This window comes from Mesoplodon densirostris, chromosome 11 (assembly GCF_025265405.1).
Source record: "Mesoplodon densirostris isolate mMesDen1 chromosome 11, mMesDen1 primary haplotype, whole genome shotgun sequence".
Classification (NCBI taxonomy): Eukaryota; Metazoa; Chordata; class Mammalia; order Artiodactyla; family Ziphiidae; genus Mesoplodon; species Mesoplodon densirostris.
In genome coordinates, this window is record NC_082671.1 from 101388063 (window position 1) to 101403766 (window position 15704).

The 15704-nt window shown below is 36.8% G+C and overlaps 1 protein-coding gene and 1 non-coding gene across 8 annotated transcripts in view; both read right to left on the minus strand.

The window, feature by feature from the left end:
• The window catches only part of NAV3 (neuron navigator 3), a 591684-nt gene that overhangs the window by 440427 nt on the left and 135553 nt on the right, over positions 1-15704 (minus strand). The window lies entirely within an intron of this gene.
• Positions 2768-2875, minus strand: LOC132499697 (U6 spliceosomal RNA). Its single transcript, XR_009533926.1, has one exon. It is a non-coding gene; the product is annotated as a U6 spliceosomal RNA (small nuclear RNA).

A 15704-nucleotide genomic window follows, 5' to 3' on the forward strand; every position in this document is an offset into this window, starting at 1 on the left:
TTTTACCTATAAACTGAGAAAAACGGACTTGGCTACATTTTTGTTTTTTTTAATAGCAGTGCCAACCCTGAACTTGTGGGTACTGGCACATTCAGGTATCAGTTCTATCCCTATAAGAGCAACACAAACATCCTGTCTATATGTCTCTTTAGAGAATGTCAAGCAAATAGTTTCCTCCCCAGAGTCCAGGTCAAAATGGAGTTTGCTTCATGTTTTACACCAAAGACAGGACCTGTGCCAAGTTTAAATTAAGAACAAAAGTCAAAGTAATGGTGCATCAGTTGTGGGTTTGGCAATAGCAAGAAAGATAGCCTCAAAGAAAACTCATACCTTTTATGGAAACCAAATATTGACCACAATTGGCACATAGAAAACTGCACAGACAAACAAAACTGCTGGATAAACAAATCAAAATTACATAGGAAGCTGACACCCATTCTTTACAGTGGAAAACCAAAGATAAAAATGAGTCACAAATTTTATATTCTTGGAAAGGATAAATGTTCACCCATCTAGTAATGTTTTTAAAAATTTCCCTGAAGATGTCTAATATTCCCAATATTTTCTTTAATAACAAACTAAGAATACCTACAATGTGTTAATGTCACAGGACAACTGACTATAAACTCGGTTGTGAAAGAAAAAAAACACAAAACCTTGACTTGAACAATGTGTCATTTAATAACACAAACTGTATTATCAGATTCCTATAACATTTCTAGATTATAAAAAGAGTATGTGTATACTTGTGTGTGTCTGGAAATTGGACTTGAGGGAGAAAAAAGCGTTCTTTCAACAATAGCTTTATCCAAGACTGGCATTTTTGAAGTAGAGAGGCTTATAAGGGTGTTAACACATCAGTCATCCTTTTTTGTCTCTTTTGTTATCCAGTGTCCTTATATTTCCTTTGCCCTGACCCACACTGAATTAAACTTTCATACACATAACAGATTCTAAAGAAATAAGAGGATCAATTTGTTCAAACTAAGATCTACTACATCTTTGTGAAACTCTAAAGAACAGAACCCATCTCCCCGAATATAAACAAGAAGGAGAAAAAGAAAATTCTTACAATTTGCCATGAGACTGTAGGAATCACTAAGAGAATTATAAAGGCAGTCAGGTAGCCGAAGGCACCTTCATGTTCAATTCTAAGTGAACTACAGTGGAAAAAACTATAATCCTGTTATATATAGTTCATGAAAACCTTCAAAGGGGATAGACCATTATTTCTTGTGAGTTCTGTGTTCTGCCTTTTTTATTGTACTTCATTGCGTTGCTTGATTTGGGAAAAAAATCCACGTGAAGCTATTTCTGACTTTCCCTTTTTAATGCTAACAGTATACCCCTTGTGATATGCTCCTTTACCACTTGACACTGTATCACAATTAAGTCCAATTCAGGCTTTAAATGGAGAGCTGAGGTCCATACAACGTGCTTTAATAGGTCCAGAAGCTAATCAAGAGTGAGACCCTCCAATCACAGCCTATCTCAGTTCTTACCCAGGATTGTCTTTCTTTTTGCTTTCTCAAATCTTAGATTTATATTGAATAATCATGGCATCTTTGACTTTTAAAAGGAAAATAGAAGTTATTCCTCTTAGTCTCTACCAACCAAAGATTTCTCTTTATTATATCTCTCTGGCAGTGGCTGCCCATGCCTTCCCAGGAGAATCAAGTCTGCTTCTTGAAGCTTTTACTTGAAAGAAAATAATTCCAGCATCTGTTCCATCGGCAATTTGAATATCTGAAGAAAACTGGTCAGCCTCCAGCCTCGTTTGGACCCACTCTGACATATTAAGCACTCTTCTTAAATCAGGGCTCATAGAAAGCAGCCCAACCCTCTGGATGCGGCCTGCACATCACAGTGTGCAAAATGTCTAGGAATTCTTTTTTTTTAATCTGTTTATTTTTTTGAAGTATAATTCATTTACAACGTTGTGTTAGTTTTCGGTGTAGAGCAAAGTGATTCAGTTATACTATAGGTAGGTAGATAGATAAATAGATAGATAAATAGATAGGTAGATGGATATAGATATATATTCTTTTTCACATTCTCTTCCATTATGGTTTATTATAGGACATTGAATATAGTTTCCTGTGCTATACAGTAGGTCCTCATTGTTTATCTACTTTATATATAGTAGTGATATCTGCTAATCACAAACTCCTAATTTATCCCTCCCTCACCCCCTTTCCTTTTTGGTAACCATAAGTCTGTCTTCTATGTCTGTGAGTCTGTTTGTTTCGTAAACAAGTTCATTTGTGTCGTATTTTAGATTCCACATATTAGTGATATCATACAATATTTGACTCTTTCTGACTTATTTCACTTAGTGTGATAATCTCTAGGTCCATCTATGTTGCTGCAGATGGGTAGTTCATTCTTTTTAATGGAAATAGTTCATTCTTTTAGTAGTATCCCATTGTACATGTACACCACACCTTCTTTATCCATTCATCTGTCAATGGATACTTAGGTTGCTTCCATGTCTTGGCTATTGTAAGTAGCGCTGCTATGAACATTGGGGTGCACGTGTCTTTTTGAATTAGAGTTTTCTGCAGATATATGTCCAGGAGTGGGATTGCTAGATCATATGGCAACTCTATTTTTAGTTTTTTGAGGAACCTCCATACTGTTTCTCATAGTGGCTGCACCAAAATATATCCCCCCCAACAGTGTAGGAGGGTTCTCTTTTCTCCACACCCTCTCCAGAATTTATTAGTTGTAGACATTTTAACGATAGCCATTCTGACTGGTGTGAGGTAAAAATGTGGAACACTACACGAATGTGCATGTCATCCTTGCTCAGGGGCCATGCCAATCTTCTCTGTATCATTCCAATTTTTAGTATATGTGCTGACGAAGCGAGCACTGTCTAGGACTTCTCTTGATCTTTACTAGGTTTCTATCGTGCTCAAGGTTTTTATTTTTTAGCAGCTGCTTCACACTACTGGCTCATATTAATCTTAGAGTCATATAAAAATACCCAGATTCACCTTTTTAAAAAGCGTCATTTGCTATCAAGCTGTGTTTCCACTACCTTAAAGTTGAACAAACTGGTTTTTACAATAAATATTTACATTCAAATTTAATCCCATAATGTGATGCAATCCATCAGTTGAAGCTATTAACCTTGTACACTGATGTTCTCATCCATCATACTAATGCTCCCTCCCATATTTCTATCACCTGCAAAAGTTAATTACATATCTTTTATGACTTCATCTAAGTTTTAATATTTAAAACTGTTTTTAAATGTTAAACCGAGTCTCAGGGCTGAATCCTTCATGGTCAGATGCTCAAATATCCCTCAACGTAACAGAATTGTTAGAAACAAAAAGTGCCGCCTTTTCCGTTTACAATTATATTTCCTCCTCTGTTCATCTGATGCCCATCAGTACAGTCTGGTTAGAATCACTCTTTTTAGAACTGTAGTTCATACCAAGTTCTCCTTCTCGTGCCTGTCATCATTAAAGAAGAACATCTCTTTTCAATAGCCCTGGGTAAGATTAGGGGGGGAGAAAATTTCCCACTTCACTTTATGTCATTGAAAGTTTATTGTCAACACTGTGGGATGGCTTAACATCACATGTATCTTAACTCAGAAGGCCAACTTGAACCTTACCCACCATCTTGAAAGTGTGATATACACAAATTTTTGCTCAACTAGAACAACAGAAATCTTGAATTTGACAATGAGCAAAGTAAAACACAAATTGACTACAGTAACCAAATTGCTCAGGCAGATTTACAAAGACACCACCATGCCACTGAACAACTGATGATGTAATTTTCCATCTAGAATCCCAGATTGTATTATACTGTAAAATTACCGGTAGGAAGTGAGAGCACTAGGCCCTTCCAACATACTGTTCCATGATATCAAAGTGGAACAAACTTATAATCCTGTTTGTTTTTACATGTTGCTTTCTGATTACGTTCCAAATATGGTTTAACAATTTTAAATGACCACTTTAATGTGTCAAACACTAAGTAGGATTTATCCACTGGTCTTTATTTTTCTTAGGTAGAACTGCCCAAAATAGAATTAACAGACTTAATCTATTGCCACATAAATTTATTTTATAATTCAAGAAAATATTTAAAAAGAAGAAAAAGGGGTCTGTATCAAATACAGCAGGACACTACTTTCAAGGCATCAAATATTTTGGGAGACCATTATCATACCAGTCAAAATGTGATTGAGTCTGAAAAGTGTCCATTTAATTATTTTTCCGACTTTTATTAACTATTCAGACTATGACATTTAGCAGAACTAAGCAGTAGAAATAATAATCCTGGAAAAATGAGTCATTATTTCATCTTTCCAAAGCACGAGAGTAGCTGAAGTGCTATACGTGAGACAAGAGTTCCCAGTTGGTTACTGTCTCGAACCTCAAGTCCAAAGGCAGAGAAATCTTCCTGCTTGGTATACAGGCAATTCTGTACTCAAAGTCATTCAGTCACCTTTGTAGCAGTAACTCACTGTCCAACTATATGATATTTTATAAGTAACCTTTGTAGCAGTAACTCACTGTCCAACTATATGATATTTTATAAGTATTTTCATTCCTCCAGTCTTCCTTTTCCCATTTCCTTCTCCAAATAGATTGGCAGTTCTTGGAAGACAAATTATTTCTGTAATTTCTATATGTTTCTCATAGGGACTAAAGGAGTATTAGGTATATAGTATCATATACCTACACACACACACATACATATATACAGACATAGATACCTGTAGGTAGATTGAAAAATCTCTTCAACATCCAGGAGGCTAGGAAGTTCATTTTTACAAGGATTGCAACACTGTTTACACTGATACATTTTTAACCTTGACTTCTAATGGGGATTTCACACAAGTGTTCCTGGGCAACCACCTATGGTTTTCAGGTCAATGCATTTTCAGATTGTCTAAGGCATATATACTATCTAGCCCTGTAAGAAAATGTTTGCCAACCTGGATTTAAGCAAAACACACAACACAGAGTAGCCCTCAACTAACAGGAGTAATGGGATAGACTAGCCTGATAGATGTTCTCGTGACTGCTCTTTCACTGCTGTCATTATCAGCTTGCCAACTGGGCAACAGGTTACCACTCTTTACTAATGCCTCCTAGATTATGTTCTTATATTTTGACCTTAAGTATTTAGCTAATCTTGTGGAGCTACATGGATTTCTAGTCTGTTTTCAGTATCAGGCGTTCCTGACCCCTGTTCCATTTTCCCATATAATTCCTTGGTCTCCTATCCACTTGAGAGCTCACTGTTGTCCCAGTTATTTTATTTTCCTTTTTCCCCCTCTGTCAAGGACTACCAGAAAGGTTGCAAAGCCATTGTAATTGACTCAGAATACACACGTAACCACACCAAGACCTCTCTATTGCTCAGCAAGCCTTTAATTCTCTCCCGAATGACTCCTTGTTGCATTCTCCTCCACAGTTGACCCCAAACTTTACCATCAAAACTTCTCAGTCTTTCTTCCTCCTCTCAGTACCCTCAAGTCATTCCAGGAGTATTTACTGAGAAGATAGCCTTGCTTATAAATTTACAGGGAAGACGATAGCCCCTAGAAATAACACCTTACAGTCTCCTTCCTCTCCACCTGAAGATGTGGCTGGCTTCTTCTGCATGTATCCTTTCACTGAGCTCTACCTTCCAAGGCTCCTGAGCTTATCCCCAATCTTCTCATAGGCAATTTGTTCCATCAAAGGCTTTTTGCTCCTTTATCACTGTTTTTGTTTCCCTCACTCATCTAACTGACTCAAACATTCCCAGCTTCCACAAGAGCCAATGATTAATACCTGGTTAAGTGGTGTAAATTCTTACTGGGATAATAAGAGGACAAGAGACAGCCTCAGTTTCATGCAGAATGAATGATGTAACACCACAAACAATGTGTTGGTTTTAGGTACTAACTCATTTGACAAAGTCTAATGATTAATATTAAAATCAGCAAAAATTACTGTAACACTAGCTTTTAACCAAAAGCAACACCTTAGTCCCAGATTATAAATTTTTAAAAATAAAATAGGGAGTTCCTCATCCCACTTACTTAACACCTCACTGTACAAAATAAGACACAGAAATACAGTTATTGTTCACCCCTTGAAATGCAAATCTTACACAGAAAGATGGAGCTACTTAGTAACCAAGGATATTCTCATGACCTATTTTAGAACCACTACATTCTTAAGTTCATATCTTCCAAAAAAGCCCATTATGGGGCTTCCCTGGTGGCGCAGTAGTTGAGAGTCCGCCTGCCGATGCAGGGGACACGGGTTCGTGCCCCGATCCCGGAAGATCCCACATGCCGCGGAGCGGCTGGGCCCGCGAGCCATGGCCGCGGAGCCTGTGTGTCCGGAGCCTGTGCTCCGCAACGGGAGAGGCCACAGCAGTGAGAGGCCCGCGTACAGCAAAAAAAAAAAAAAAAGCCCATTATGATTTTTAAATTTTACATAAAATAAATATTATTATCTTAGTTTCCTGACACACCTTCCCCTGACTTTTTTTTTTTAATTAATATACTATGAAAAACACTGAAAAACAAACCCCACCACAATCAAAAACTAAGTATGGCAAAGAGCCTATATAAAATTTTAAGAAGTGCTATATTCTACAAGCTCCCTGAAATTAGGCTGAGGAAAAATAATGTGTCTTATATATGCTTCCACTTGTTAAACAGAGAAGTCCTTTCACAATACACGAGGCTTCTCACTTACTCCTATAGCTTTCTGTCTCAACTCAAAACTCAAAGTCTTGTGTTTATGATGCCTAGGATAAATACCTAGGAGTGAAGTGCTGTGTCATTTGAGAGGTATATGCTTAATTTTATAATGATGGTGTATCATTTACACTGCCACCAGCAAAATCAATATGCTGAGACAAATTAGTTCAATCAGGACAGGCTACATATATATTAACATTGTACCAGCTGAATTAAGGACACAACTGATATGACGGTTAAAACTGTAACACAGAGGTCAAACTTGAAAAACTCATAAGCAGAGTGAAAAAGAGCAAAGAGCTAAAATTACGTCAGAAGAAAGTTTTTATAGAGGTAACAGAACAGATCATTAATAAAAGATTTTAGGTATACTGAATGCGGAAACCAGAAAAATAAGCAATAGAGTCTCAATACTTACTGAAGAATGAGTGGTACTTATGAAAGAAAACTTGGTGAAATTATATGAAGATCAAAAGAAGTCCACTGTGTTCTTAACAAATTCAAATTAACTAAATAAGAGGCTTTTTAACCCTTCTGCCTAAGAAGAGCCATACACTTCTTAAGTTTATTTTTTTTTGGTACAATGATAAACTAATGTCAAAAATCATGAAGTCAGGAAAATAATGTTATTAATGAAAAAAGAAAGACATTAATTTGTTATCATACCCATCTGCAAAACTGAATTCCTAAAACAATACTGAGCACTACTCAGTTTTAATGACCAACCAATAATTTTATATTTAGCCACATTTTTAGTCATATATAAAGGCAAGAGAAAGACTTCTTCAGTAATTCAAACTTCCTATTTATTACACAAGCTATTTGAATACATACTCTAGGTGACTGAGTAGTAAGTCAAATTGAAGAGATCTTAAATAAGGAAGTGATGGCATATAATACTGGCAGGGAGAATAAAAGCCAGTTAAATAAAAGTTGTTTAATTGTAGTAAATATAGTAAAAAAAAACTGACAATACAAAAATTAAAAATAGGTATTTATAGAATACAAATATATAATGTAAAAATTAATAGCTTGTAACAACAACATAATTCCTAAACCTCAGATTATTGTATGCATATGTAAAACAATGGAAAATAATGACTAAATTGATGGGGGAAGGTAAAGAAAAAGTGCTAAATGTATCACACTTTATAAGGATTTTGTTTTTCTCTGTCTCTCCTTTTTATTCTCATTTTTTTCTTTCTCTTACTATCTTTGCCAATTAAATTTTGTTGTTGGTATTTCTAAAATCAAGAAATGTTAGTTCCAATTCTTTATACCCAGGAAAAAATAACATTTCAAAAAATACTTTCCCCATAAATGATTTTTTTTTTTTTTTAAATATTGGACTCTCCTCAACTGATAACATACAATCTACCTGGCAAACTTCTGGGCACTTCTGTTGGTCTGAAAGGCTAAGGGTCAGAAAGTTGCTTAGGAATCCTCCACTCCCTCTCTCCCAAGGAGGAATCCTCGGTCATCACATTCCCTGACATGGGGTCACCGGGCTTCTGCTGAAGTAGTCACAGTATTTGCAAGTTAACTTCCTTGCAAACCACCTTACACCATGGTTGCATAGCACTAACAGAAAATGATGCTTCTCTTCCACCTCCCAGTGTTATTCACCCATTTGTTCCTCTTCTGCCATCATGTAGTCTACTGGCAAGCCTTCTCCTTTCCAGGGTAATCAGAGCAGCTTATCCTCACTGGAAACCATGAAAAACCTCTTACCCGTCCAGTTATCCTCTTAGAAAATGACCCCAAGAACTGGAGTCGGTACTTCAGATGTGGTCTTGACCACAGAATGGGATTCATCAGTACAGTACCATGGGTAAAACACTCCCTTTAACTGGAAATATACCTTTATCAATGTATGATGAGTCCTAATTTCATTGTTATTTTTTCATTCAAACTGAACTATTTAACATATTATTTCAAAATTAATTTGTAAAAGAATAATTATCCCCTCCCCCCATATGTCATAAACGTCCCCCCCTTTTTTATTTTTGCAAAATCAGATTTCATCCAACCAATAATATATGTTTTTGACTTCTGTAATGGCCCATTTTTTGGTTACATATCACCTTATCACTTTCTAGATGGTTATTTTCACAATTTTTAAAGCATTCTGGTTCTACGTACCAGTTTTCCACATATTAGAAACTTCAAATTAAAGAGGAAAATATCCACACATTCAGTGAAGCATGTTTAAGCTTTAAATTGAGTGCTATATTGTTAGTTTTCTCATGTCTACAGGGGGATAATAATTACATTGCAATAGTTTTAATAAAACCTGTAAAATCCACCAAGTATAGGAATTGAAAAATAATTGGTATGTAATAAATAGTAATTATCAGTTCTAATCCAAGAACTGGGAATCAAGTGGGATCTTTTTTTCTCTTTACTGTATAACTGAATAGAAAATGTTGTTAATTAATAATACGGTTACCGTCAATTTAATTTAAAAAATTAACTTTGTAATTTTCTTTTAAGGCATTGATGACATTCTTTTAATTAATACAAATGACTATTAAATCAAACAGATTTTGTACTTCATATTAAAATTTGATTTAAACAATTCAAATGCATAATGAAAAAGGTCACTGTGTGAATCATTTTAAAACACTAGGACATTTGTCTTTTATATTTAAATGTTTAAAGCTCCAGAACCATAGCCACTCTCTACTTAGAAGAGACAATTATCCATGTGGATTTGAAGTTTCCATCATCTGACATTATTCCAATTTATTATTACTGTAATTTTCTGGGATCTGAAAGGTTGAGTAGAATAGTTGAGGTTAAAAGAAAATCCGTTTACTTCTCACAAACTTATTTTCATACCATTTTAAAATTTGCTGCTAAAGGAATAATTATTCTTTGGGTAGATTTGATTTAAATCAGTCAGATACAATTTTCACTACTAGTTAGGAATACCCAATTTAATCAGTTTTTACAATAAAAACTGTCTTTTGATCTGGTATGACCTTCTTGGTGAATGTTCAATGAATGTTGATTTTGCTCCTATTAAATGTAGCATCAGGCTAAATGCTGGACATACATAGAGGTAACAAAAAAGTATAAAATCTTTTTCTCTGCATGAAAAAAGACATTACCTAAGTAAAGATACGGGATATACAAAGAAGACACATACCCTAGAAATATGTAACGCCATTCTTTTAAGAAAACATATTAGAAAACAGTAGCTAACATTTATATGCTATTTAAGATGTGCCAAGTACTATTTTAGATTACTTCCTTTAGTCCTCATAACAACTCTAAGAGATAGGTCCTTTTATCCAGATCTAACTAATGAGGAAACTGAAATAGAGGCCAATCTCTTGCCTCAAATCACACCACCAGTTAGTTCTGGAGCCCGGGTTTGAACCAAAGTCCAGTTCCAGAACCCACAATCTTAACTGCTCTACTGCCCTGCTTCTCATGACACCTTTTCCACCCAGTAATTTATTGAGGTATGATTTACATCTAGAAAATGTATACATCTTAAGTATACGGCTTGAAAAACTTTGGCAAATGTATATGCCTGTGTAACCACCATCCAAAGCAAGATATACGTATGTGTGCCTGTGTGCTTCTGTGGATGTGTGTGCACTTGTGCACTTCTGGGTCTGGCTTCCATTAATTATATCTTGGTGAACTTATTTATAAACTTTGGGGGAAAAGGAGGTGTCATTAGGAAGTAATGATAACAACTAAAGCCTTCTATATGCCTCGTAATTGCCCCATGAGGAAGCTATTGCAATTGTCTCCATTTTACAGAATAGGAACTGAAGTGCAGAAAAATTAAGGAGGAAGCAGTAAGACTTGGCATTTTCACTCTACCAATGATCAATTAGAAAGAGAAAGAGGTAAAAAGAGATGACAAGATGGACATTAGGAGAGATGTGTAAATACCAAGAAAAAATTCCATAATTCACATTTATATTTGATTTGCCATCAGAATCCAACTGGATATGGACTAGACTGTATATCTTGAGAGATTCACTATGGAACAAATAGAAAGAAGCTAAAGTTAAACATCCAGGAACCCAATGAGGAAGAATAAGTTGGAGACAGGACGTATATTCTTAAAGGATGCCAAAATTAAGATGGATGGGGTGGGACATCAAGGGAAGTAAAGAGAGAAGAGGGAGCAAGGGAAAAGCTAGTGAAATTCGCTGTCACTCAAAAGGGAACTAGAAAAACACATGAAAGCATGTTTGAAAGTTTCTAGAATGTGGTCAGATTCAGTCACCAAATCAATGCGAAACACTTGGAAATACTGGTTATCTCTAGAAAAGCAGGGGCTGTTGAATTCTTACAAGACAGACGGCATACTAGTAGTTGAAGAGCCCGATGAATGGCTATGAGTCCTTCGCAGAAATTACGTATGTAAAGTTATCCTTTAATTTGTGGCAGTTGCTAGTATTCTGTAGTTGCTCTTGCCACCTTTAGAGAACATTATCAGGTCTGGTCTTGTTCATTTGAGTTCTGTTTCTCCTGGATGGAATGCTCACCCTTCTTCCCCTTTCACTTGCCTTTAGTGGTTCTTAGTCCTGGGGGTACCTCAGAATCTCCTGGAGAACTTTTAAAACGGTATCAATGTCCACATCCCCTGGGAGAGGATGGCATATCAAAGAAGTACCTGGGAGTTTATTCAAAGTACACATGCTTCCTTCTCCACCCCTGTGATGTTGGGAAGCAGGATGTAGAGTTTGCAAATGACCCTTTGTGGATTCTGCTATTCTTCCCTCCTCTTTAAGAAACACTGTTCTACGCATCCTTGGACGAGCTCAATCTCTCCTAAGGCTTCAAACACCAGGTGTACCCTAATGACTCCTAAATCTTCATCTCCATTCCGGATACCATGTGACCAGTACATATTTCTCCCTGTACCTCCAAAGAAACATCAACCTCAACACATCTTTTTTCCTCTGCCTTCCTCATCTGAATGAATGGTGCTACCATGCACAGAATCATACTGAATTTCTCTTTTTCCCCATATCTTTATTTCTTTACCCACTCCCAGAGTTAAATGGAGGCCAAATGAAATTTTAGGGAAAAAAATAAAAGTAGCATAATTTTAGGCTCAGATCACTTCTTACCTCAATATTACTGCACTACTTTTGAATTGGCCTCATTAACACTAATCTTGTTCTTCCGAAATCCGTCCTCCACAGTGCTGCCCAAGAGACCTGCCTGACAATTTCACTCATTTACCTAAATCCGTGCAATGGGTTCACCCATCGTGGGCAAACATCAAAATTCTTATGGTGACCGACAATGTCTCTGAGAGCCACAAGAATACACAGTACATCTTGAATTTAATTTCTTTAGAACAGTAATGACCTTGGTGGCCCCCAGGAACCACAGGTTTCAGTATTCATGTCTTTGTTGTAGTCCTCTCCCCATGAATCTGTCCTTGAGCAGCAGATGGGAAGTGTAGACATCAGAAGGATACAGGCATACCAATTAAACGTACGAATGAGGGTGTTAAAAAATGTTGTTGTGACTTTGGTAACTCTTTTTAAAGATTTTGTTTTATTTTTAAACTTATGTAGTGGTATATGCACTCATTTATTGCACATGGCACTTCATTTTATGAAAGGCTGTGTTTGGAGTTATAACAGCAGATTCAAATGACAGGTATTTCATGCACCATTACTTTAAAGTAAAACTGCATATAAGGAAGTAATTTGTCTTTACAAGATTAAAAAATATATATATTTCTGATGATAATAAAATATCTAACAGGGCAGAAAAATTAAAGGAATATTGGAAAATTTAAAGAAGAAAAATAATCACCCTAAATAGTAAGAAAGTCTTTAATCAAGCTAAGAGAAAGAAGGGACTCCTGCCAGGGGTCATCTGCTGTTTACAGGAGGGTTTAACATGTTTTCCCTCTTATCTTTATATCATTCAAATTCAGCTAACCATTGTTGAGCTCCTACTGTGAACAGTGACCTGCACTTTCCTTTATGTTAATTCATTTATTATTAATATTTTGCACATACTGGTATTGACATTAAAATCCTATTTAAGAATAACTGAACAAAGGGTTTATATTCAAAGGTAAGTATCATTTTTAGTGCCCTATTATTATTATAAACAATGTTCAGTATACTAATTTTCAATACATATCAGACATTAAAAGACCCTGTCAAAATTTGCATGATTCCTCATTTTTTTTCTTTAAAATATCTTCTTTGTCCTGTTGTGTCTAAATCTTTGCAATTATGTGAATAATATCACATTCTTGATATCTGTGCAGAAGAAAAGCTTATACTATCATTCAAGTGCACATACACAGTATATATCACCAACATTTATATATCAATTTACACATTATTAGCTTTTTCAGAGAGAAAATTGATTCAACTTCATCCGTCCTTGGTAAAATGAGTTACATCTGACTGTTCATGTAAAACATCAAGGCTATCAGGGAATAAAACACACACCATATTTTCAAAGGCAAATGAAGGAAGTAAGCTTACGATTGCCTTCAATAGTAATTCTGTTGTTTTTGCTTCTAAATATTTCCTTTTACTTACAGGAAGCAGTCAAGGTTGACACATTAGGCGGTCTTGCCTAGCAGAGAATATTTTTAATAGTGATTTGCTGGAGGCATGGCTTTGGGCTGTGCAGTGTCCCTGGAACTGGCTGTTTAAAATCCCAGATGGGCTGACTCATCCCTTCCACTTTTGGAGGTTAAAAAAAAAAGAAGGCACATCTTACAATTTACTGCAGGCAGATCTCTGAGGCCAGGTTGTAGATCATCTGCTCAGACTGCAAAATTATATCCAAATACGCAAATCAAAAACCTCAAATTTAGTTGCTGTGACTCTGACTTCTATAAAGGTCATCAGCCAATGCTTCAAAACTCAGGGTTTTTTTTTTATGCCAGGTATTTCTCATGTACAGATCAAGGTATCAGCCAAAGATTAAAGATTATCACATGGCTAGCATACATATTGAATCTGAGGAAATAGAAGGACAAAGGGACATGGTCTCTGGTTCCAAGATAAAAAAGTATTGTGATTTATAAGGCATATGTATTTGGTCATTTGGATGACCTAAGGATGAGGCTGGCTGCCAATGGAGCTAACCACGTGATTAGAATGTTGGAATTTTCAGTACCACTCCCTGACCTCTGGAGAGGACCTGGGGGTTGAATTAATCACCAGTGGCCAATGATTTAACCAATCATGCCTTATATAATGAAGCCTCCATAAAACCAAAAGGATGAGGTTCGGAGAGTGACTGGGCTGGTGAACACTGTGGAGATGCGGGAGAGTGCCCACCTAGAGAAGGCACGGAAGCTCTGTGCCCTTTCCCCATACTATGCCCTATGCCTCTCTTCCATCTAGCTGTTCCTGAGTTATATTCTTTTATAATAAAGTGGTAATCTAGTAAGCAAAATATTTCTCTGAGTTCTATTAGCTGCTTTAGCAAATTAATTAAACCCAAGAAGGATGTTATGAGAACCTCTGATTTATAGCCAGTAGCTCAGAAGGAAAGATAACAACCTGGGCTTGCAACGTCTGAAATGGGGGTGCAGTCTTGTAGAACTGGACCCTTAAACCTGTGGAATCGACGCTATCTCTGGGTAAACCGTCAGAATTGAGTTGAATTCATGGACACCCTGTTGGTGTCTAAGAATTGCTTGTTGGAGTTGAGGAGAATCTCCCCACATGCACTGGAAATTTAAGCATGCAATTAAGTTATTAAATATCAGAACCAATTTAAGTATGCAAATGAAAAGACCACAAATACAACAGGAATCCAAGAAAGGAAAAACGATTGGTTCATGGAAGACAGGATAGGATGTAAAAAAGTAGAGTCTATCAAGTGGACAGATTGCTAGACCCTCTCCATCACGTTCCTACTTTCATCCTTACAGCATTAGTGAACAAAGATATCTCAACTGTTTTCTAAGTCAAATGGCCCCTTTTGTACTCTGGATGCTATCTTTTCCCATTGAAATGTTCCTACACGATTCCTTTTTTGCTCAGAATCTTCAAATTCATCTCTCTTTTCTGACTCCTTCCCTTGAGTCTCTCTCATCTTAAAAAAAAATCTTTTGACCCTATTTTTCCTCACGTTATCTCCTAGCTTTGGGAAATGTCTAGTCTACACAAATTGGATTTATTTCCTCACCTCTCTTTTATCTATAAACTGAAAACAAGCTCTTAACCCAACTTCCTCAACGAATCTAATCTAAACCAAGTCAGCAATGGCTTGCTAAGTGCCAAAAGATCTAGTGGCCTTTCAGTAAAATTTGATCACTCTCTCCTTGAAATTCTACTCACTATTCTCAAGCTTTCATGAAACCATTCTTTGTTGGTTTCCCTCAGATCTTGGCTCCTCTTCTATCTCCTCTGTGGTCTTTGTTTCTAGCTACCATTTAAATGTGATTTCCCCCCAGTTATAACCACATTTCTCTTTACTATTTAGTTTATATCTGTCAAATGATCCCAGATGATGTTTTTTGTTTGTTTTGGCTGAGTTGGGTCTTTCTTGCTGCGTGTGGGCTTTTCTCTAGTTGTGGCGAGCGGGGGCTACTCTTCGTTGTGGTGCGCAGGCTTCTCACTGCGGTGGTTTCTCTTGCTGTGGAGCACGGGCTCTAGGGTGCGTGGGCTTCAGCAACTGTGGCACTCAGGCTCCGTAGTTGTGGCTCGCGGGCTCTAGAGTGCAGGCTCAGTAGTTGTGGCGCATGGGCTTAGTTGCTCTGCGGCATGTGGGATCTTCCCGGACCAGGGCTCGAACCCGTGTCCCCTGCATTGGCAGGCGGATTCTGTGTCACCAGGGAAGTCCCTGGTGTGTCACAAGGGAAGTCCCCCATATGATGTTTTGTAACTTTGCTTATGTCCCTGAGACGGTTACACCAATGTCCAATATGTGCAGGTGATTTATACAGGTGAAACCCAGACTCAAATACATAGGTTACACATCCATTCATCCATTCATTCATATTCAT